Source organism: Phocoena sinus, chromosome X, assembly GCF_008692025.1.
Source record: "Phocoena sinus isolate mPhoSin1 chromosome X, mPhoSin1.pri, whole genome shotgun sequence".
In the NCBI taxonomy this organism is placed as follows: Eukaryota; Metazoa; Chordata; class Mammalia; order Artiodactyla; family Phocoenidae; genus Phocoena; species Phocoena sinus.
The window spans coordinates 116,278,799-116,298,333 of record NC_045784.1 but is presented as its reverse complement, the minus strand read 5'-3'; the positions used below and the strand labels follow the sequence as shown (position 1 = coordinate 116,298,333).

At 41.9% G+C, this 19,535-nt stretch overlaps 1 pseudogene; it reads right to left on the bottom strand.

The window, feature by feature from the left end:
* Positions 1-7,831: 7,831 nt before the first annotated feature.
* LOC116747202 overlaps positions 7,832-19,535 on the bottom strand; it is a 106,983-nt pseudogene continuing 95,279 nt past the window's right edge.

Sequence of the window (19,535 nt, the reverse complement as noted above, 5' to 3'; positions counted from 1 at the left end):
GTATTTTTGATCCACCTGAAGATCAAATTAAAGCAACTCTGTGGTCAGTCACGTGTTCGAGCAGAAATCCAATGTTAATATGGGTGGAGGGAGAGGAAGGAGTATTTGATTGAAAAAAATGGTTAATCCGGTGGTTGTATACAAAGATGGCCATATTCAGAGTTTAGTCTCATTCTTCTGGGATGACCATGTCTGTATTAGAACTCAAATTTCGTTCATTTAAAAGCCAAGCTCACTTATATTTTATCTCTTCCTCCTGACAGATTCCAACATGAGCATCTCAAGGGGGAGAGGTAAACAGCAGTGTATTGGAGCTGTGAATAAGTCTGCATGGGAATTTGGCATTGCCATGTTCAGAATTTAGGAAAAGAGCAGGGTAGACCCAAAGAACATTGAGCTGACCCATCAGTTCGCTATATCCACGAAAATCCTATTGATTTCAACCCCGTTAATTTGGAACTTGTGGTTCAGACAAGACATGGGGGCTGAAGTTTACCTTTGGAAATCATTCATTTTTCTACCAAAACATATAAAGTGAATTAATAGTCATAAATTTATGATACCAGTTTATTGCCAAACTCTTGTATCGACCTGTCCTCAAAGGATATCTGGGTGAAGAAATGGCCCGTGTGACCAGTCCTTCTATGCGGGGAGGGGTATTGCCTTGAAGATCTTTCATGGTCAAAGGAGTTAGAGGTTGCTATAGCCTGTCCTCTGAGTAGAAATGCTTACCTGGGTAGGAAACAGGATTTCAGACATAAGTGTCTCCAAATATTTTGTTGAAACTGAACTTCTTGTTTTATTTTTAAAGCTCAGCCCCTTCAAAGTGTATCAGAAAATTGTTTGCCAAAATCCCAAATCAAAGTGGAAGCAGAACCTGTCCGAGTGTGGTAAGTTCGTGTAATGGCACACACGACGTCCTCCAGGGCACCAAGGCTCACCGATTTCCTTTTGCAAGTTCCTCTTTGCCCTATTTTAGTCATTGTTCATTCTCATAGCAAACTGCCTTTTTCAAAGGTGAAAACCTTTTGAAAATAGGGAACTGGAAAAGAGGACCTTTGAATTCAGAGCATTCCGCTTTGCTGACATGTCCTTCTTAATGAACAATAGGGCCTCTAGTTAGCTTGGAGATAGCAACTGCCTCAAGTTTTATGCTGTTTTGAATAAAACACTATCAACTTAATGAGGTTTTACCGCACATACTGTTTTGTCATTTGAAAATCTGAAAGCACACGCAAAAGTCATCATTAGCTGCACAGATCCTCATGTGCGATAGCTTTCCCTAAATGTTTTTAAAGGAGGTATTCTTTTGCCAAGGCCACTTCATATGCGCAGTAAAAATCCCATTAAAGTCCAGGAGCCAGACGAACCAGACTTTGAAATGATGTGGTTTCCAATTTAATGATTTCCTTAGTTAAGAATAATAGAGCCTCCAGTTTGCCAGGGAGTCGCAGGTGCTTTGACTCACACACCAATTTCAACGAGCTTGGGAAGGCAGTAATAAGGAGCGAGCCCCTGGCTTCTGTGACTGTGAGGGCCCATCTTCTTATGGCACCACAAATACCAGCTGCCCGGAAGTCCTCTACACTTCCGCCCCACCCCCACCCCACCCCACCCCCGCCTACCTCCCGCCATCATGCCCACTGCCTTCACCTGCCTCACTCCCCCTGCCCCCGCTGTGCTGGCCCTTCAGGAACATCCCATGCTTGAAGCTCTGTGTGCTCATTCACCCCTGTTCATCCCTGCCCACCCAGAGCTGACAGGTTCACAGGGACCCAGGGGCCCGTGGCAGCAGGGAAGGACCGAAGTGAGCAATAGGATTAAAGGTATTTTTCTGTCTCCTCCCCAACTCCAATCCAATTTAGAGATGAGGGGATACCTACTTCAAATTCAACAGGTAAGGAAAAGTGCCATTTTATAATAGGAGGAGGTAGGCACCTCACACCAAAAACACACACACTACAACACATCTTTGGGAGCACATTCAACCCTGTAGATACTGTCCAATTATTTCAGCAAAAAAAAAAGAAAAACACTAAAAAAATGTACCTATAAAATTGTAAGGTACCTGATATTGCCTTATTTTCTATGTAATTAACCAATTAAGCTAGGTAAAGTTACTTCAAAAGATTTTTTTCATACTACCTGAAGAGTAATATACAAGATTAAACTGGCTTTCTTTCTTAGACTTGGCCAAAATGCTCTTTAAAATGTCTGAAATTGGGGCTTCCCTGGTGGCGCAGTGGTTGAGAGTCCGCCTGCCGATGCAGGGGACACGGGTTCGTGCCCCGGTACGGGAAGATCCCACGTGCCGCGGAGTGGCTGGGCCCGTGAGCCATGGCCGCTGAGCCTGCGCGTCCGGAGCCTGTGCTCCGCAACGGGCAAAGCCACAGCGGTGAGAGGCCCGTGTACCGCAAAAAAAAAAAAAAAAAAAATGTCTGAAATACACCATTTGGAAGAGAAAAATTATGCCATCATCTGGTAATTTGAATGCTCCAAGATAAAACCCACAGAGGTTGTTGGGATAAAACAGAGAGTACCAATTTCAACTAGTGGACTGTATTTTTTTCTCATAACTGCCTTCCCCCATAATTTGAGGAAAAAAATCAAAAGAAGTGTTTTCCCCTCATAATGTCTTTTTTATTGTATTCCTCTTTAAGACAAACCCTCGGGCTGTCAGGAGAGGCTTCTCTAAGCAAAATGTCTTTTCCCCCTAGAGCAGACAAAAGATTAAAGGAACAGTTGGCCATGAGCCAGTTACCAAGATGATAAGAGAAAATCTGGTCCGTCATGGCTTTTAACCCTCTCAGTCCTTATCTGTGTCTCTCTCATTTTCTGTGGGCCAGACAGGTGCTCCTGGCCCCCTCAAAGCCCCACCAAGCTTAGGCATGAGGAGACAGAAGCAGTGAACCACAAAGAACAGATCATAGCCTAAAAGTCAAAAAGAAGAGAGGCTCTTGTCATAAATTCTTTCCAGTTACTTACAATCTCTTCCTCTACGGCAAAGGCCCAGCTTGCTTACAGCAGTCTTCTGCTAAAAGCAGCAAGACTGGCTGAAGGAAGAACTAGGAGGGCTAAAATCCATAGCTAAAGTTCACTGCTCTTTGGTAAGTAGAATAAGAATCCTCAAGGTAAATGAAGGTCACCAATGGGTGTCAGATGTTCCCATCACTGCCTCTCAAAGCTTGCATATCTCAAAGTATACACACCAAGGGGAAAACACAGTAACTTGTACACTCACAAGAGGTTTGCTATGGCCAAGGATTCGTTACTGGATCTCTCTTGTTCTAAAATACAGGCAAAAACAAGATTGGTTTTAGTTTGGTGCTTCAAAGTTGAGTGGATTCCCCCCTCCATACATCTGTGCTACAACTTTAATGTTAAAAATTTGGTATTTTTGTCTGTTTCAGTGGTGTATTCCTTTCTGTAGTAATTCTTCTAAATGTAAGCTATTACTGTATATAAAATATGTGTTCTTGGAGATAAGGTGCTAGATATTAGATTTATGTGTCCGTAGATAGTGTCACCCTCAAAATTGGGTAGTACGTACATGTAAAGTTAGTTAATAAAATGCATGCAGAATTCTATTTGTGACCCACACCTTGGTCAGTTTCTGAAGTAGAACATAGTATATTTGTGTGTAAAGTTTTCTTTTTAAAGTGTATCCTGCAGGATGTATAAGAGGCTCCAAGGTGGGGTGGCAGGAAATGGTGCCTTTCATTCCTTAAATCCCTGGTATAATATACGACAGGTGAGAACTTATTCTGGTACAGTTGGTCATTACTGTGACTTAATCGTCTTGGCCAAAGTCCTCGCTGGCAGTTCTCCACAACATGCTTGGCACTGGTACGCCCGTTTTCCATTCATTGTATAGAATGCAGAATCAAAAAAGACAATCCGGGCTTCCCTGGTGGCGCAGTGGTTGAGAGTCTGCCTACCAATGCAGGGGACACGGGTTCAAGCCCTGGTCTGGGAAGATCCCACGTGCCACGGAGCAGCTGGGCCCGTGAGCTACAAATACTGAGCTCTGCGCGTCTGGAGCCTGTGCTCCGCAGCAAGAGAGGCCGCGACAGTGAGAGGCCCGCGCACCGCGATGAAGAGTGGCTCCCGCTTGCCACAACTAGAGAAAGCCCTTGCACAGAAACGAAGACCCAACACAGCCAAAAATAAATAAATGAATAAATAAATTTATAAAAAAAAAAAAAAAAAAAAAAAGACAATCCTTTCATCCTTAAAGAGTAAAGGCCCCAGGACAGGCTATTGGAGTCCTGTTAGCAGGATGGAAAGAATGATGTAGTCTCAAGATCCAACCAGTGCCTGACTGTGAACTGGCAGGGTTTGCATCGAGCAGATCTATATTGCCACCATCCCTGCCCTCCCAGAGCAGCACCAAAAACCAGAAAAAGGCTGCTCTGTTTAGTTTTTTTTTTTTTTTCTTTGATCGGTTGCCTGAGAGATAAGAGAGCATAGATGGGTAAATACATAAAGAAGTAGTGGGACTCCTCCGGGGGTCACAGCTAAGATGTTTGAGAATTACAATCGTATAGCAATGGCATTTGCATCAGACAAGAAAAGAGAACTATGAGATGAGTTTATTATATTTTAAGAATAAAAATATTAAAGCTGAAAGCTATATATATTGAATAATTTCTAAAACTGCCTTTAATACCAAATTTTATGTGCTGTTTTTGAGACTGAAAGCAGGAGGAAAATGCATTCAGTCAATAAACAGTTTTCTTTAGTATTTTAAATTTTGAATTCGAATTTTTCCTTTTCCTTATCAAAAAGTATTTGTAATTTAAAAGTGCCTTTTCAAAGGATTGCCAAACGACAATCCTGGGGCCAAGTTCCCACTGGCACAACTTACCTTCAGGTGCACAAAAGGGGTGGACTTAATCCTCCTCCCCCCAGCAAGAAGAGAAACCCCTTCACACCCCAGTCAAATCCATACACCATTACTGTTACACGGGTCAGTAGTCTCGGAGGCTCTGCCCAAGGACAAGGTTTCATATATTGTTTGGCTTTAATTGGATCCTTTCCAAAATGGTTACAGTACATGATCTTGCTGGACAGGAATAACGGACTCCTGCGTGGGAAATACAGAGAGATTGATGTTTGTGGTTTAACTAAATATTATTAAGTAATGTTTGTGTTTCTTAAATAGGTGCTGTTAATCTGTCCTTGGTATATTCTTCTTAAATATGCTGAATAAAGTCTAATTTTAATGCGTGTATCTGGTTATTATGCCAAGCTCCATGGAAAACACATAAGAGAGGGAGACACATAACTAGTTCTCGATCCCTTCTCTTTTGCTGGAACAGAGGAAACGGGGGGAAACTAATTGTAGTACGCAGCAGAATGAAACAGACGGGCTCCAATGTTTCACATCGCACTATTCCAATATAAGGAATATGCAGTGGGAGGGGGGAGTCATCTTGAGGGGCTTGCTGGAAGAGGGGAATCTGCTGAGTCCTCTGTGAATAAAAAGGATTCCAAAGTGAGGGTGGTCAGGCTTGGAAAACAAACTTATGGTTACCAAAGGGGAAAGGTGGGAGGAGGGACAAATTAGGAGTTTGGGATTAATACACACTACTATGTATAAAATAGATAACTAATGGGAACCTACTGTAGCGCACAGGGGACTCTACTCAATATTCCGTAATAACCTATACGGGAAAAGAATCTGAAAAAGAATGGATACATGTATATGTATAACTGATTCACTTTGCTGTACTCCTGAAACTAACACATTGTTAATCAACTATGCTCTCATACAAAATAACATTTTTAAAAAAACAACAAAAGTGGGGATGGGTGGGCAGAGTGGAAAAATGGGGCCAGGCGGTTTGCGGGGCTCCCAAATGCCAGCCTTAGTCTCAAGGCCATGAGGTTTGGGGGGTTGGGCTGAATAGGCTTTGTTTTAGGAAGCAGTACTGCCCAGCACCTGGCTCACCCCACCGGGCTCCTGGCCCTTCCGTCTTGCTACTCACGACCAGGACACCTCCCTCGGCACAATTCAGCCACACCAACACCGTTGTCACCCACCCCTCCCCCCCACACACACATACACCCTGAGTCCCGACTCACCAGGGTTTACACAACAAGAGGCAGGAGCATGGCGCAGCCTCTAACACCAACCATGACATGTGAAAACACCGGGCACAGATGAGATAAGCAAATATGCCTAAAACTTAAGAGCCCACTAGTTCCTCTCAAGTCGATGTGCTTGACATACTAGTAGCCCTTCTTCCCATAATCTCATCAGCAGTGGTGCAAGGAGCTGCGCCCTCCTGCTTCCACGCTCGCTCGGAGGCTCAGGGAGCTATTCATCCCTGTTTCAATCAAAGGAAAGTGCTCTTCTCCATTTTTCACTCCAAAATCTAAATACTGACCTACGCGCTGTTATTTCGAGATGTTCAAAGATGGCTGCCATGAGACCCGCCCGTGGTCGCCTTTAACCTTGGTTTATGAACAACGTCCAGGCGATGACCTTCTCGTGCTGCAGAAATACATTTACCATCTAGAAAACTACTACCACCAGTGCAAGCAAGTGAGCTTGTGAGCTCCGATCAAACTATCAGGCAGCAAACCTGGTGGGAGCAGAGTCCCCCGAAGCTGGAACACTGCTTAGTGCACAGTATTTAGAGAAGGGGCCAGGTTCCAAGGTATCCGTCGCCTCAGAGAAGTTCCTCCTCTCAGGCAGGGTTTAGGGCTCGGCCTTCGATTCCGAGACTGAATGCAAGAGGGTTGAGAGGGGGCTTCCCTGGTGGCACAGTGGTTGAGAATCCGCCTGCCGATGCAGGGGACACGGGTTCGCGCCCTGGTCCAGGAAGATCCCACATGCCGCGGAGCAACTAGGCCCGTGAGCCACAACTACTGAGCCTGCGCGTCTGGAGTCTGTGCTCCGCAACGGGAGAGGCTGCGACAGTGAGAGGCCCCCGCTCGCCACAACTAGAGAAAGCCCTCGCACAGAAACGAAGACCCAGCACAGCAAAAATAAATAAATAAATGAATAAACTCCTACCCCCAGCATCTTCTTTTAAAGAACCAAGGGCTGATCCCTAGAGCAGATCAACATTTAAAAAAAAAAAAAAAGAGGGTTGAGAGGACCTGAAAATGCCACTGTCAAGAGACACCTTTGACTTTCTGGAGCCACTCCCTTCACCCCCCACCCCTTCCAGTCTGCTCCAGGCCCCATCACAACCCTGCTCCTTCCAATGCAGAGGAAGGCCTACTACTGGTTACTGAACTAGTTTCTTCTTCCCTGAGGCAACTAGTCAGCTCTTACTCCGTCTCCCACTCTCTCAGAATGCAGCCCCCTGACCCTGTCCCTCCTCATTCCAGACTCCCCTTCAAGGGCAACACCACCTCTTTGCTCCCTGCACCCACCAACACGTATTCCTCAGCTTGAGGGCGGCTTTGAGAACGTTCATGAATTGAAGGGTATGTGTAGATAGTTTTCAAACGTTTACCTCAATAAGACCAATATTTATCAATAAAATTTATCACAGAACAATGTATGATTTTCATGACTGCTCCCCCCAAACTGCAAGCTCAAAGAATGCTTGCAATACAAATTCCCATAATTTGGGAAGTTGTAACGCCGGACTATTGTTGAGTAGAAGCAAAGAAATCCAAGAAAATTGACTCCAAAGATTTTGTATCTACACACAACTAAGTCACACTTGCACATTCTCAGCCTCCAAAGGCAGCAAACAAAAAAAGACAACCAACAACCAGAAATGTGCCGATTTAATTGAGGAATAAGACAGCAGTATCTGGTATTCCATAAATTCTATATGCCAAACCAATGCATATTTTTTAAGTGATCACCCAGATACAAAGGTGTAATATAGTTTGTACAATCAACTTAAATTGGAAATTTTCACATTTTACCTAAGAGTTAGTTGACAGTAGTTCTGATGCTCTAAGCAGATGAAGAAGAAAAAAAGGAAAAAACTTTTCATCCAAAAATCCAGTCTACTCAACTTTAATTTTTTAAGGAAATGTGCTTCCTTTGTTCTAATTGCTTTAAATCAAACCCTTTTATGGTATTGTTTCAGGAAAATATTACTTAGAATGAACCTACCTTCCAACCTGTTTTTTTTTGTCCATACAATCGTATTTTGTGTCATACAAACTGAGGCCGGACAATGAGGTTTTTAAATTGATAGATATTAAAAACATGCAATTGGAAGCATACATATATATCTCTATAGATGTTCATATAGCTACAGATATATATTCAAAAGCAAGGGTGATGTGCCTGGAAGCCTCTAGGGACATTCTTTAATCCACTTTCACCACACTGTAGATTTTAGTAATAAAACAGAAGCAGGAAAAAAATCCAAGTGTCCCTGAAACAAAATGAAAAATATCTTTGTTAACCAGACATTATAGAACATCAAATTAGCTTTCTCAAAAACGCAAAGCGGGGCTTCCCTGGTGGCGCAGTGGTTGAGAGTCCATCTGCCGATGCAGGGGACACGGGTTCGTGCCCCGGTCCGGCAAGATCCCACGTGCCGCGGAGCGGCTGGGCCTGTGAGCCATGGCCGCTGAGCTTGCGCGTCCGGAGCCTGTGCTCCGCAACGGGAGAGGCCACAACAGTGAGAGGCCCGCATACCGCAAAAAAAAAAAACCGCAAAGCATGTCCATTTTGAGGTGGGGCACTCATTCTCTAAATCTCAAGACTCGGACTTTATCAAATAAAAATCACCAGGCTCTCTTGCTGAGCAAAGAGGTTGAGTAGCGGGGCTGGAGGCAGTCACCTGGAAAAGGGTGAGAAGCCATTTGACTGAACACTGCAGGTCTCTAACCAAAGCAAAGTAATAAAAATGAGTAACTTAAGTTCTCTATTTCAAAAAGGATCAAAAGAGTGCAAGGCTACTTTCTTGTTTTTTTTTCTTTTTTTAAAAAATAAATTTATTTACTAATTTTGGCTGCGTTGGGTCTTTGCTGCGCACAGGCTTCCTCTAGTTGCAGCGAGCGGGGGCTACTCTTCGTTGCGGTGCGCGGGCTTCTCATTGCGGTGGCTTCTCTTGTTGTGGAGCACGGGCTCTAGGCGCGCAGGATTCAGCACTTGTGGTTCACTGGCTTCAGCAGTTGTGGCTCGCAAGCTCTAGAGCGCAGGCTCAGTAGTTGTGGCGCACGGGCTTAGTTGGTCCGCGGCATGTGTGATCTTCCCGGACCACGGATTGAACCCGTGTCTCCAGCATTGGCAGGCGGATTCTTAACCACTGCGCCACCAGGGAAGCCCCCAAGGCTACTTTCTAACACAATAAACTTTGTATAACTTGCTTCAATTTTAGAAAATGTAAATAACCATTATCTACGTAGCAAAAGCAGGAATAATCTATTTACTTACATACTCAGAGAATATATTAGTTTTCTAAATCAAAGTTTTGCATAATTAAGCTTGAGAAACAGCCCATCTCTGGGGACTTATCCTAAAGAAATGATCCCATAGAAGAAAAAAAATTACACGCAAAAGGTGTTCATAACACTGATTTATAACATTGAAAAGTTAAAATGCCCCCAAACAGATGACTACCTAAACGATGAACCAAGATGAAATAAGATAGGCATCAAAAATGACAAATATAAAGACATATAAAGCAGCATGGGGCAATATTTATAATATGGTGTCAGGTGAAAAAAGCCAGACCTCAAAGAGCTCCCAGGCATCACACCTATGAGAACACCGCATAAGCCTAAACCTGTCGACTACAGCAGAGCATGAACAAAAGAAGATACCTTTATATCTTAGGGTGACATGATTATGGACAAATTCTTCTTTAACATAGAATTCCATTGATGTTCCTACTATAAAAATAAATCTTCAGATGACATTAAAGTCTAATGACTTAATTGAAGAAAACTCTAATAAGATTTCCAAATCCCATAGTCTAAATGGGGCACCCTAAGACAATTCAGTCATCTAAGAAAACATCTTAATAACAAGATCGCAGAAAGCTTTAGACAGGGTTTGTTACCTTTTCCTATGCCGATTGCTAAATTTATCAATAGAATGACTTTCCATCCTATATACCATCGTGCCACTTCCCTCCCATCCTACAAAGCTCCTTGTCAGGAGTCAGTATGGTACAGTGATAAGACCATGGGCTCTGGAGGGACACAAATCTCCTCTGTTGGTTACTTGTTGATCTTGGGCAAGTGACAGTCTTGCCAGGCCTCAGTTTTCTCAGCTGAAAAATGGGGACAATAATACCTATTCCTACTTTTGGCTTCCTTTTTTGAATCCAACAACTTCAAAGGCTCAGGTGCATAGCTAACATATGTCTCTGAATCTAAAACACTCCTGATTTCAATTTGCTGCATATTAGTCCCATAAATCATTCAAATGTCTATGAATTCTCAACTTTTTGATGCTCTATTTAAAGTACCAAACTGTCTCCTACCCGAAAAACAAAACTCCATCAACCCTCACATTGTTCTGATAGTTGGCTGAGCTAAAGAATCTGGAGTTAGGCAGACACTTAGCTGTATGATGTAGAGCAAGATACCTATCTCCTCTGTGCCGCATAAGTGAAAAGGAATCATATCCCTGCCCAGCTAACAGGCTTGACCTGACAAAAAAAGGGTAAAACACATTAGAGGCACCCAAGAAATGATAGCTGTCACTGATGTTCTGATCTGGGGCTTGAAAAATATGTTCACATGGGATTTATTTGACTAGTGTGGAAGTCCTTAACATCACCTGTAGCTTGGAATCACCGGGGGAGATTTAACAAATACTATTGCCTGGGTCAACCCCCCCAGCTATGCTGATTTAATTGATCTGGGATGCAGCCTGAGTGTCAAGAGTTTTTAAATCTCCCCAGGTCCTAACATGCAACCATGGTTCAGAACCTCTGGGCTAGCCTGTCTTCCTCCCTTAAGTATGAAGAGAGGTGTGGAAGTTTCTCTCCTAAGGGCCACTGTACCACACAAGTTAAAAGCAACGTAAAGGATCTGGAGAAATTAAAATATTTTTTTCTACAGCTCAATTGCTTGTACTACAACTTGAGGGTAGAAAAAGGGAGATGGGACAAAACGGGAGAAAATTATCACTTTGGTGTCTTTGCCTACTTTTCCCTCAGGACAGAGAAAGTACTAAACCAATACTAGAAGTGTCCTAGTTTCTTTCTAAACCTCATAGCCTTTTTTCATTAGGTGGGGTGATACATAACAAAAAGACAATCCAACCACAGGATCTTGAATGAGGCAGTCCAAGACAAGCAGAGAAACCCATTTTCCCCCTGTCCTTTCTCTAATTGCAATTCTATAATGAAAAAAATTCACAGTCTGATCTAGAACTGGCATCCAATACACATTTCCTCCAGGGCTTTCCCAAAGTAGTCATGTGCACTTGAAAAAGAAGAAACTAGCTAAATAAAACATTTTGAAAGTCTATCACATTCTATGCAATGTGATACAAACAAACCTTTAAAGAGCTTTCCACAGTCACTTTGGGGACTCAATTCCAATATACATTAATTTGAGAATTGGCAGCTGTGAATAAGACACATGCCGAAAAGATTTTCCTAAAGCTGGAATTAAAGCCATTGCACAGAGGAATAAAGAGAAAGTGTGTTTGGAGGAAAGGGTCTTGGGGACCTTGATTCTCCCCAGCCACATTTGATTCAGTATTCAGTAAGCACTTTCTCTGGGCCCGGCACTTGCCAGGTAATGTAAAGGATAGAAAAGGGGGCTCTGGTGGGGAACAATGTCAGTGGCCGCACAACATATCACTATTTATACAGAGGTCGCAGTCCGAGACTTGGAAAGGACCCCTAACCCCTTGTCTTTCTCGCTTCCACATCTTATCAGTCACCAAGACCTGCCAATTCGAACGTGGAATTTTTTTTGAAGTGAAAATATTTTATTTACATGCTTATTTAAATACTTCTTTTCCTCAACTAAATACTTACTGTGATAACAGAATACAATTGCTTTCCCCCTCTCAGTTGGTAACCTGTGAAATTTTTTGTTTTGGTGTTTGCATACATAGGAAAACATCTTTATAACAAGTTTTAGAACTAAAGAGGAGACTGAGATTCAGTAACACTGCCACACCCATTAAAAGTGCCAGCGAATGGATGAAAATATTACCAGAATTCATATCACATATTAAACCACATTTTTTCACGTGTACGTTATTGTTAGGATTGGAAGAAAGTGGTGTTATTTACTGCAGAAACTCTTAATAGATACAATTTAATATAATGTATAAACATATGTTATATTCATTCTTGCATAATTGTATAATTTGTTATGAAAATAAAAATCAGAGATGGTAAACGTAGTTTTCACTGATTCCTTGATTGTTTATGTTTACTTTCCGAGCTCGACGCTCTATCATTTATAAATTAATGTTTTCTGTGATCTTTTCTCTAAAAACTTTATTATCACTTCCAGAACATAATTGGCATTGATTTTTCTTTTATGGGAATCTTCTGAATCCATCCCCTCCATCCATCTGTCCATCTCCGTAGCCATTGGGTCTTAAGTCACACTCTCTTCATCTCTCATCTAGAAAACTGTCTCCTAGCTTGTCTTCACTTCCAGTATCCCTCTCAAATCCATTCTCTGTCAGAGCGATTGTGATATTTCCAAAACACAAGTTTGATTGCCAGGTCCCTACTTACAAACCTTTAATAGCTTCCCATAGCAAAAGTACTTAAACCCCGGAGGGTATCAGAAATCTTTTAAGCTGCTAAAAATACAGATCAGCAAGGATTCTGATTCAGGGGCTTTGGGATAGGCCCTGGGCATCAGATTTATTGGTTTTAGGTAGTTTTAAATAATTTCCACAAGTGAATGTAAGGCACACCCAAGTCTGAAAATGACTACTATATATGATAAAAATTCCAACTCCTTAGTCTCAGCCCACAAGGCCCTCCAGGATCAGACCCTGGCCCGCCACTTGAGGCCTTCTTCCTGCCACTTAATGCCTTAAATTTTAAACTCCCCAACCCCAAATTACCTGAAGATCTCCGTGCTTTCACAAAACTCCAGGTTAACTCTATTAGGCTCCTTACCACGACGCGTGGAAATGATCTGTTTAGAGGTCTTCTCTCTCCAGATGATAGCCTTGAGGCTAGGGGTGAAGTCTTACTCAATTTTGTGCCCCCAGTGCATAGCATAGTGGTGGGTACATTGTAGGTGGACAACAAATGTCTGTTTAAATTAACTGCTTAGCAATGTAAGCTCCATGAGGATAGGGATTTTGATCACTGCTAAAGCCCCAGCCTCTAGGGCAGTGCATGACATACAGTAGGTGTTCACTATATTCTTCTTGAATGAATGAATGAATGATGAAAAAATGGCAGGAGCTTGGAGAGGGCATCATAGAGAATGTGCTATAAAGCTGGATTCAGAGGCATTTGAGGATGGGAGACAGCTATTCCAGATAGAGGGGAAAGTACCCATAAAGGCCTGAAACAACTAAAACCCCGGCAGTTTTAAGGAACAGTGAGAACCACGGCAGAGGGGTTGGAACATTAAGGGTGAGTGATCAGAAAATTAAGGGAATATTAAAAAGAGCATATAGGGCTTCCCTGGTGGCGCAGTGGTTGAGAGTCCGCCTGCCGATGCAGGGGACACGGGTTCGTGCCCCGGTCCGGGAAGATCCCACATGCCGCGGAGCGGCTGGGCCCGTGAGCCATGGCCGCTGAGCCTGCGCGTCCGGAGCCTGTCCTCCGCAACGGGAGAGGCCACAACAGTGAGAGGCCCGCGTAACGCATAAAAAAAAAAAAAAAAAAAAAAGAGCATATAGGAGAAAAGACCACAAAAGTAGGTAGGGGCCAGATAATGAATGATAAGTTAAGAACTTTGGATTTGATACCACAGGCAACTGGGAGCCAGCAAAGATTCATAAACCAGAGAGTGAGATGAACAAATTTGTTCATGAGCAAGACAGTGACAATGACGATGATGACAATAATAATGATAATAGCTGATATTTACTAAATATTTATTATATGCCTGGCTCCAAGTTAAGTGTTTCACCTGTGCGATCACTCTGAGATAGGTGCTATTATTTTCTATAAAGAAATGGAGGCTCAGAGAAGTAAAGCGACTTGCCTTGCAACACACAGCCAATAAGCAGTACAGCTGGGACTTAAAGTCAGTTCTGCCCTGACTGTTCTAGGGTGGAGATAATCAATATGGGCTGAGATGACCAAGAACTGCTTTGTACAGAAAAATACCTCAAAGAATAAGCAGCAGCTGGACAGGAAATGCTTGAGGATGGGAGTAAGAAATCAACTCAGGTATGAGATGCCAGAGAACATAAAATGCACAAGACAAGAATGCCAGAGAATGCAGCTTTTGCTTACCTCTGGGGAAAAGGAATACTTCCCTTCCTTTGAAATTTTTTAGTATGATGCTCAAAACTAGAAGAATACTGGCTACCACAGGGCCCAGGGTTAGAATAGGTCTGTAACTACTTGCACTGGGAAAAATGATAAGACCCTGAGGTTTTCAGTATCCTTGAGAATAGAGAACACTCTGTCCTGTTAACTCCTATAGCACCTGGCACTTTGGTCCACAAATATAAGCTGAAATCAAAATCAGCTGGAATTAAAGAAGTAATGGAATTATCCCAGAGATTAAACTGGCCTTGACTCCCTCTATCCTAGAATAATGTGGAAAAATTGGAAGGATGTGCCTCTATTTTTTTTAAAGAAGGGCTGGAAGGGTTGAAGGGGCATGGAAAAGGCTTGGGATAGTCTCTTTTCATCATCTATTCCTGAGGGCAATACTTCATTGCTTTACACGCACCTGTCTTCATTCTCCCAATTACAGGAAGTCCACCTGATCAAACAGAGGCCCACAGAGCAGATTCCGCAGGCATCCTTTGGTGGCTGGTTTAGCCCCACCTCAAAGAAAGTACCTCTTTCTTAAGGAGGACATAGAGAGTTGTGTTTAAGAGAATGAACTTTAGAGTCAGACCAACCTGGGTTTGAATGAATCACAGCTCCCACACTTACTAGCTGAGTGACCTTGAACAAGTCACTTAATCTCTCTGAGCCTCAGTTTCCTCATACATGCAATGGGAATAACATGACCTACACCTCATAATAATCAGACAATTAGGTGAAAATTAAGTGAGATAAATGTATGTTTCCATATTCCCTATTAGCACATTGCCAAGCCCATAAAAGAAGGAGTTTAGTAAATATTTGTTGGTTGGTTAACAATTAGCACTAATATATCTTTATCCCTTGTTGATCTTTTGGCCTTTAGAATTGAAATTTTTAATAAAACAGAGACAATTTGATATAACAAAGCACAAAAGGCCCACTACAGCTAACATTTGTGTGTTAAGATAATTGGACTTTTCCTTCAATACAGTGTATTTCATCTTGCACTGTGTGAGAACGTTCTTCACTTTAGTGACACAATATTATACGGTAGACACTCTCAAAATACATTGAACTTCACTCGCTTCTTTTAGTGAATAAAAATATATTCAACGCATAGACAGTGAGAAAGCCAACAGAAAAGCACTCTGCACCCGGCTGATACTTCTTCTGGGTCCTAGAAACTCTTTGCATCACACTGGCTTCAATTACTGCACAGTGATTGGTGGCTCAGAGTCTCAGACTCTAAACATGTTCTCTTGAGATGAACAAAACTATATTTTGAAAATAGCATTAACTCCCAAGTAAAAGTGAGGTCCAAAACCAGTTCACTCTAGACCAGATTTCTTAACAGCAGTACTATTAACATTATGGGCCAGATAATCCTTTGTTGTTCAGGGCTGGTCTGTGCATCATAAGATGTTTAACAGCATCCCTAGCCTCTACCCACTAGATGTCATTAGCATCCTCCCAGTCATGACAATCAAAAATGTCTCCAGGGCTTCCCTGGTGGCGCAGTGGTTGAGAGTCCGCCTGCCGATGCAGGGGACATGGGTTCGTGCCCCGGTCTGGGAGGATCCCACGTGCCACGGAGCGGCTGGGCCCGTGAGCCATGGCCGCTGAGCCTGTGCGTCCGGAGCCTGTGCTCCGCAACCGGAGAGGCCACAACATTTAGAGGCCCACATACCGCAAAAAATGAAAAAAAAAATAAAGTCTCCAGATATTGCTAAATGTCCTATACGGGACAAATTTGTCCCTGGTTGAGAACCACTGCTCAGGAATAAAAGACTGTGGCTGAATGCAAACAATTATATAAAATATTTAATTTACTACCCAATGGCAATGCAGCCAGGATTTATATTAAACCATAAACTCCATTATCATAATAGAACATAGCATTTAAACACAAGGAGAAGGAATCTTAAGTGTTAGATTATTGTGATCTTATGTCTGTTACATCAAACTAGAGATACATTATTTCGATTAATTTTCTTAAGACTTTAATGCATTTGTTGATATCGAAAACAAAACTTGATGCAAATCAAAAATCACTAACTATCCTCCAATCAAGATCAAATATCCATACGTGTGCCAACCACGAACATCCATTAGAGATCTGAGTAAAGTGATCAAATTAGAAGAGATCACAGCCTACTTGGTCATGCACAGACTTAGTTTCTTTAATAGCCAGTTTCTTAACAGCTGGTTAAACTAGTTATACTAAAACCAGTTAGGATTTTGGGCAAGTCACCGAACTTTAACTGAAATTTATCTTTGTCTCTACAATACAAGGTTTCCATCCTGGTACCCTCTGGTGACATTATTGGCATATTGTGGCTTATCCTTCTTCTTCCTGTTCTTTGAATCCTATTTCAAAATGTTATTTACACATCTGTTAGTGTGCTATGAACTGAAAATTGGGTAGAGGAACACCAGCCACAATGTACATCACTTCCTTTGCCTCAAAAAATGAGAGGAAGAAAACAATGGGGTGTCATTTTAGACATACTGAGTTAACAAAAAAGAAAACCACTTTTTCAGGGTTTTTTGGTTATTGTTTCTTTAAAAATAATATTCAATGCCAGCCAAGGCTGTAGAGAAACCGATACAATATTGCTGATGGCAAAAAACCATAAAGAGCCATAAAAATATTTACGCTTTTTGACCCTGTCATCCCATTACACAGACTATCCTAAGGAAATAATCCAAAATGGCGGGGATTCAACAGTGAGGAAACAGTTAAGTAATCTGCTCAATAGATTAAACAGCCATAAAAATGGCAAATATAAAGGATATGTAGAAACACACTCAATATTGAAAAGTGACAGCTATGAAGTCTTCTACTTCCATTGTGATGCCATGGATGAATTCAAATACCAAAGAGAAATGTGGTGACCACAAGGAACGGCTTGGGATGAATGCGTGATTATCCTAAATGAGTGTGAAACACTTCAGCATTTTTTACATGAGTGGATATTGCTAATTTTAAAGTTCTCATTTTAAAAAAATCACTCTCAGAAAGATTTGTCTACAGCAAGAAAGAGTAATCAGCAATTAAGAACTATATTTTGTGTACATCTATATTCTTTATTTTTTTCATCTATATTCTTAAGACTAATTATTTAATTAAGGATGTCTTCCTCAAAAGTGAAACACCATGAACAGAGGCAATAAGCCTTGCTTCCTGCTGTGAACTTCAAAATGTAACGATGAAATGTAAAGAGATGCCATTTAAGAGTCTTACGCAGAGAGGGCTTCTTAAACAACAGTTCTAGAAAACTGATGTCAAAAGCACACTTCATGATTTTACTAATTTTTTTCCTGATATGAACAATAACCAGGATTTACTTTGGAGGTTTCTCCTACCCATGATTTAATTTAAAAATAGATATGGAGATCTCTTTTTCTCTCTCTCTCCCTCCATATGAAAAATAATTTGCTCTGATTCATGACGATGACATAGGAAGATCCTGAACTCACTTCCTCTCATAGACACACTAAATCTACAGCAATATATGGAACAAATTCCACTGAAAAAATCTGTCAGAGAGACCTCTTCACATGGGGCAAATGAGAGGGAAACCACATCAAAGGGGATAGGAAAGGTTGAGACAATCTCACCATAAACCCCAAACCCGGCATGGTGACGCACATTTGGAAAGGAACTCAAGACCTGGAGCTTCTTTCTGAGGAGCAAAGCGTTCATACCCTATATGGAGCACTCCACCCTTTAAGATTGGCACCTGTAAATAAACCCCCCAAACATTTGGTTTTGAAAAACAACAGGGCTCACACCCATGAGACCCAAGGGGCTGATACAAACTGAGGTTTGGCTCTTAAGGGCCCACACACAGTCTCCAAAATATACAAACAGCTCATGCAGCTAAATATCAAAAAAAAACAACCCAGTCAAAAAATGGGCAGAAGATCTAAATAGTCATTTCTCCAAAGAAGACATACAGATGGTTAAAAAGCACATGAAAAGATGCTCAACATCACTAATTATCAGAGAATGCAAATCAAAACTACAAAGAAGAATCACCTCACACCAGTCAGAATGACGATCATCAAAAAGTTTAGGGCTTCCCTGGTGGCGCAGTGGTTGAGAGTCCGCCTGCCGATGCGGGGGACGTGGGTTCATGCCCCGGTCCGGGAGGGTCCCACATGCCGTGGAGAGGCTGGGCCCGTGAGCCATGGCCACTGAGCCTGCGCGTCCGGAGCCTGTGCTCCGTGGCGGGGGAGGCCACAGCAGTGAGAGGCCCGCATACCGCAAAAAAAAAAAAAAAAAAAAAAAGTTTACAAACAAGAAATGCTGGAGAGGGTGTGGAGAAAAGGAAACCCACTTATGCTGCTCGTGGGAATGTAAACTGGTGCAGCCACTATGGAGAACAACATGGAGGTTCCTTAAAAAACTAAAAATAGAGCTACCGTATGATCCAGCAATCCCACTCCTGGGCATATATCCAGAGAAAACCATAATTTGAAAAGATACATATACCCCAATGTTCACTGCAGCACTATTTACGATAGCCAGGACATGGAAACAACCCAAGTGCCCATCAACAGATGAATGGATAAAGAAGATGTGGTACATACATACAATGGAATATTACTCAGCCATAAAAAAGAATGAAATAATACCATTTGCAGCAACATGGAGGGACCTAGAGATTGTCATACTGAGGGAAGTAAGTCAGACACAGAAAGACAAATATATGATATCGCTTATATGTGAAATCTCAAAAAAAAGTGTACAAATAAACTTATCTACAAAACAGAAATAGAGTCACAGATGCAGAAAATAAACTTATGGTTACCAGGGGTAAGGGTGGGGAGGGATAAATTGGAAGATTGGGATTGACATATATACACTACTATATAAAATAGGTAACTAATAAGGACCTATTTTTTAGCACAGGGAACTCTACTCAATACTCTGTAATGGCCTGTATGGGGAATAGAATCTAAAAAACAAACAAGATATATGTATATGTATAACTGATTCACTTTACTGTACAGCAGAAACTAACACAACATTGTAAATCAACTATACTCCACTAAAAAATTTTTTTTAAAAAAAGGGCCCCCACGCAGACTCACCGGCTCCAGGGCACAGAACAGAAGCAGCCTTTTCAAAGGTACCCAGACTTGATGTGAAAGACTCCTTTG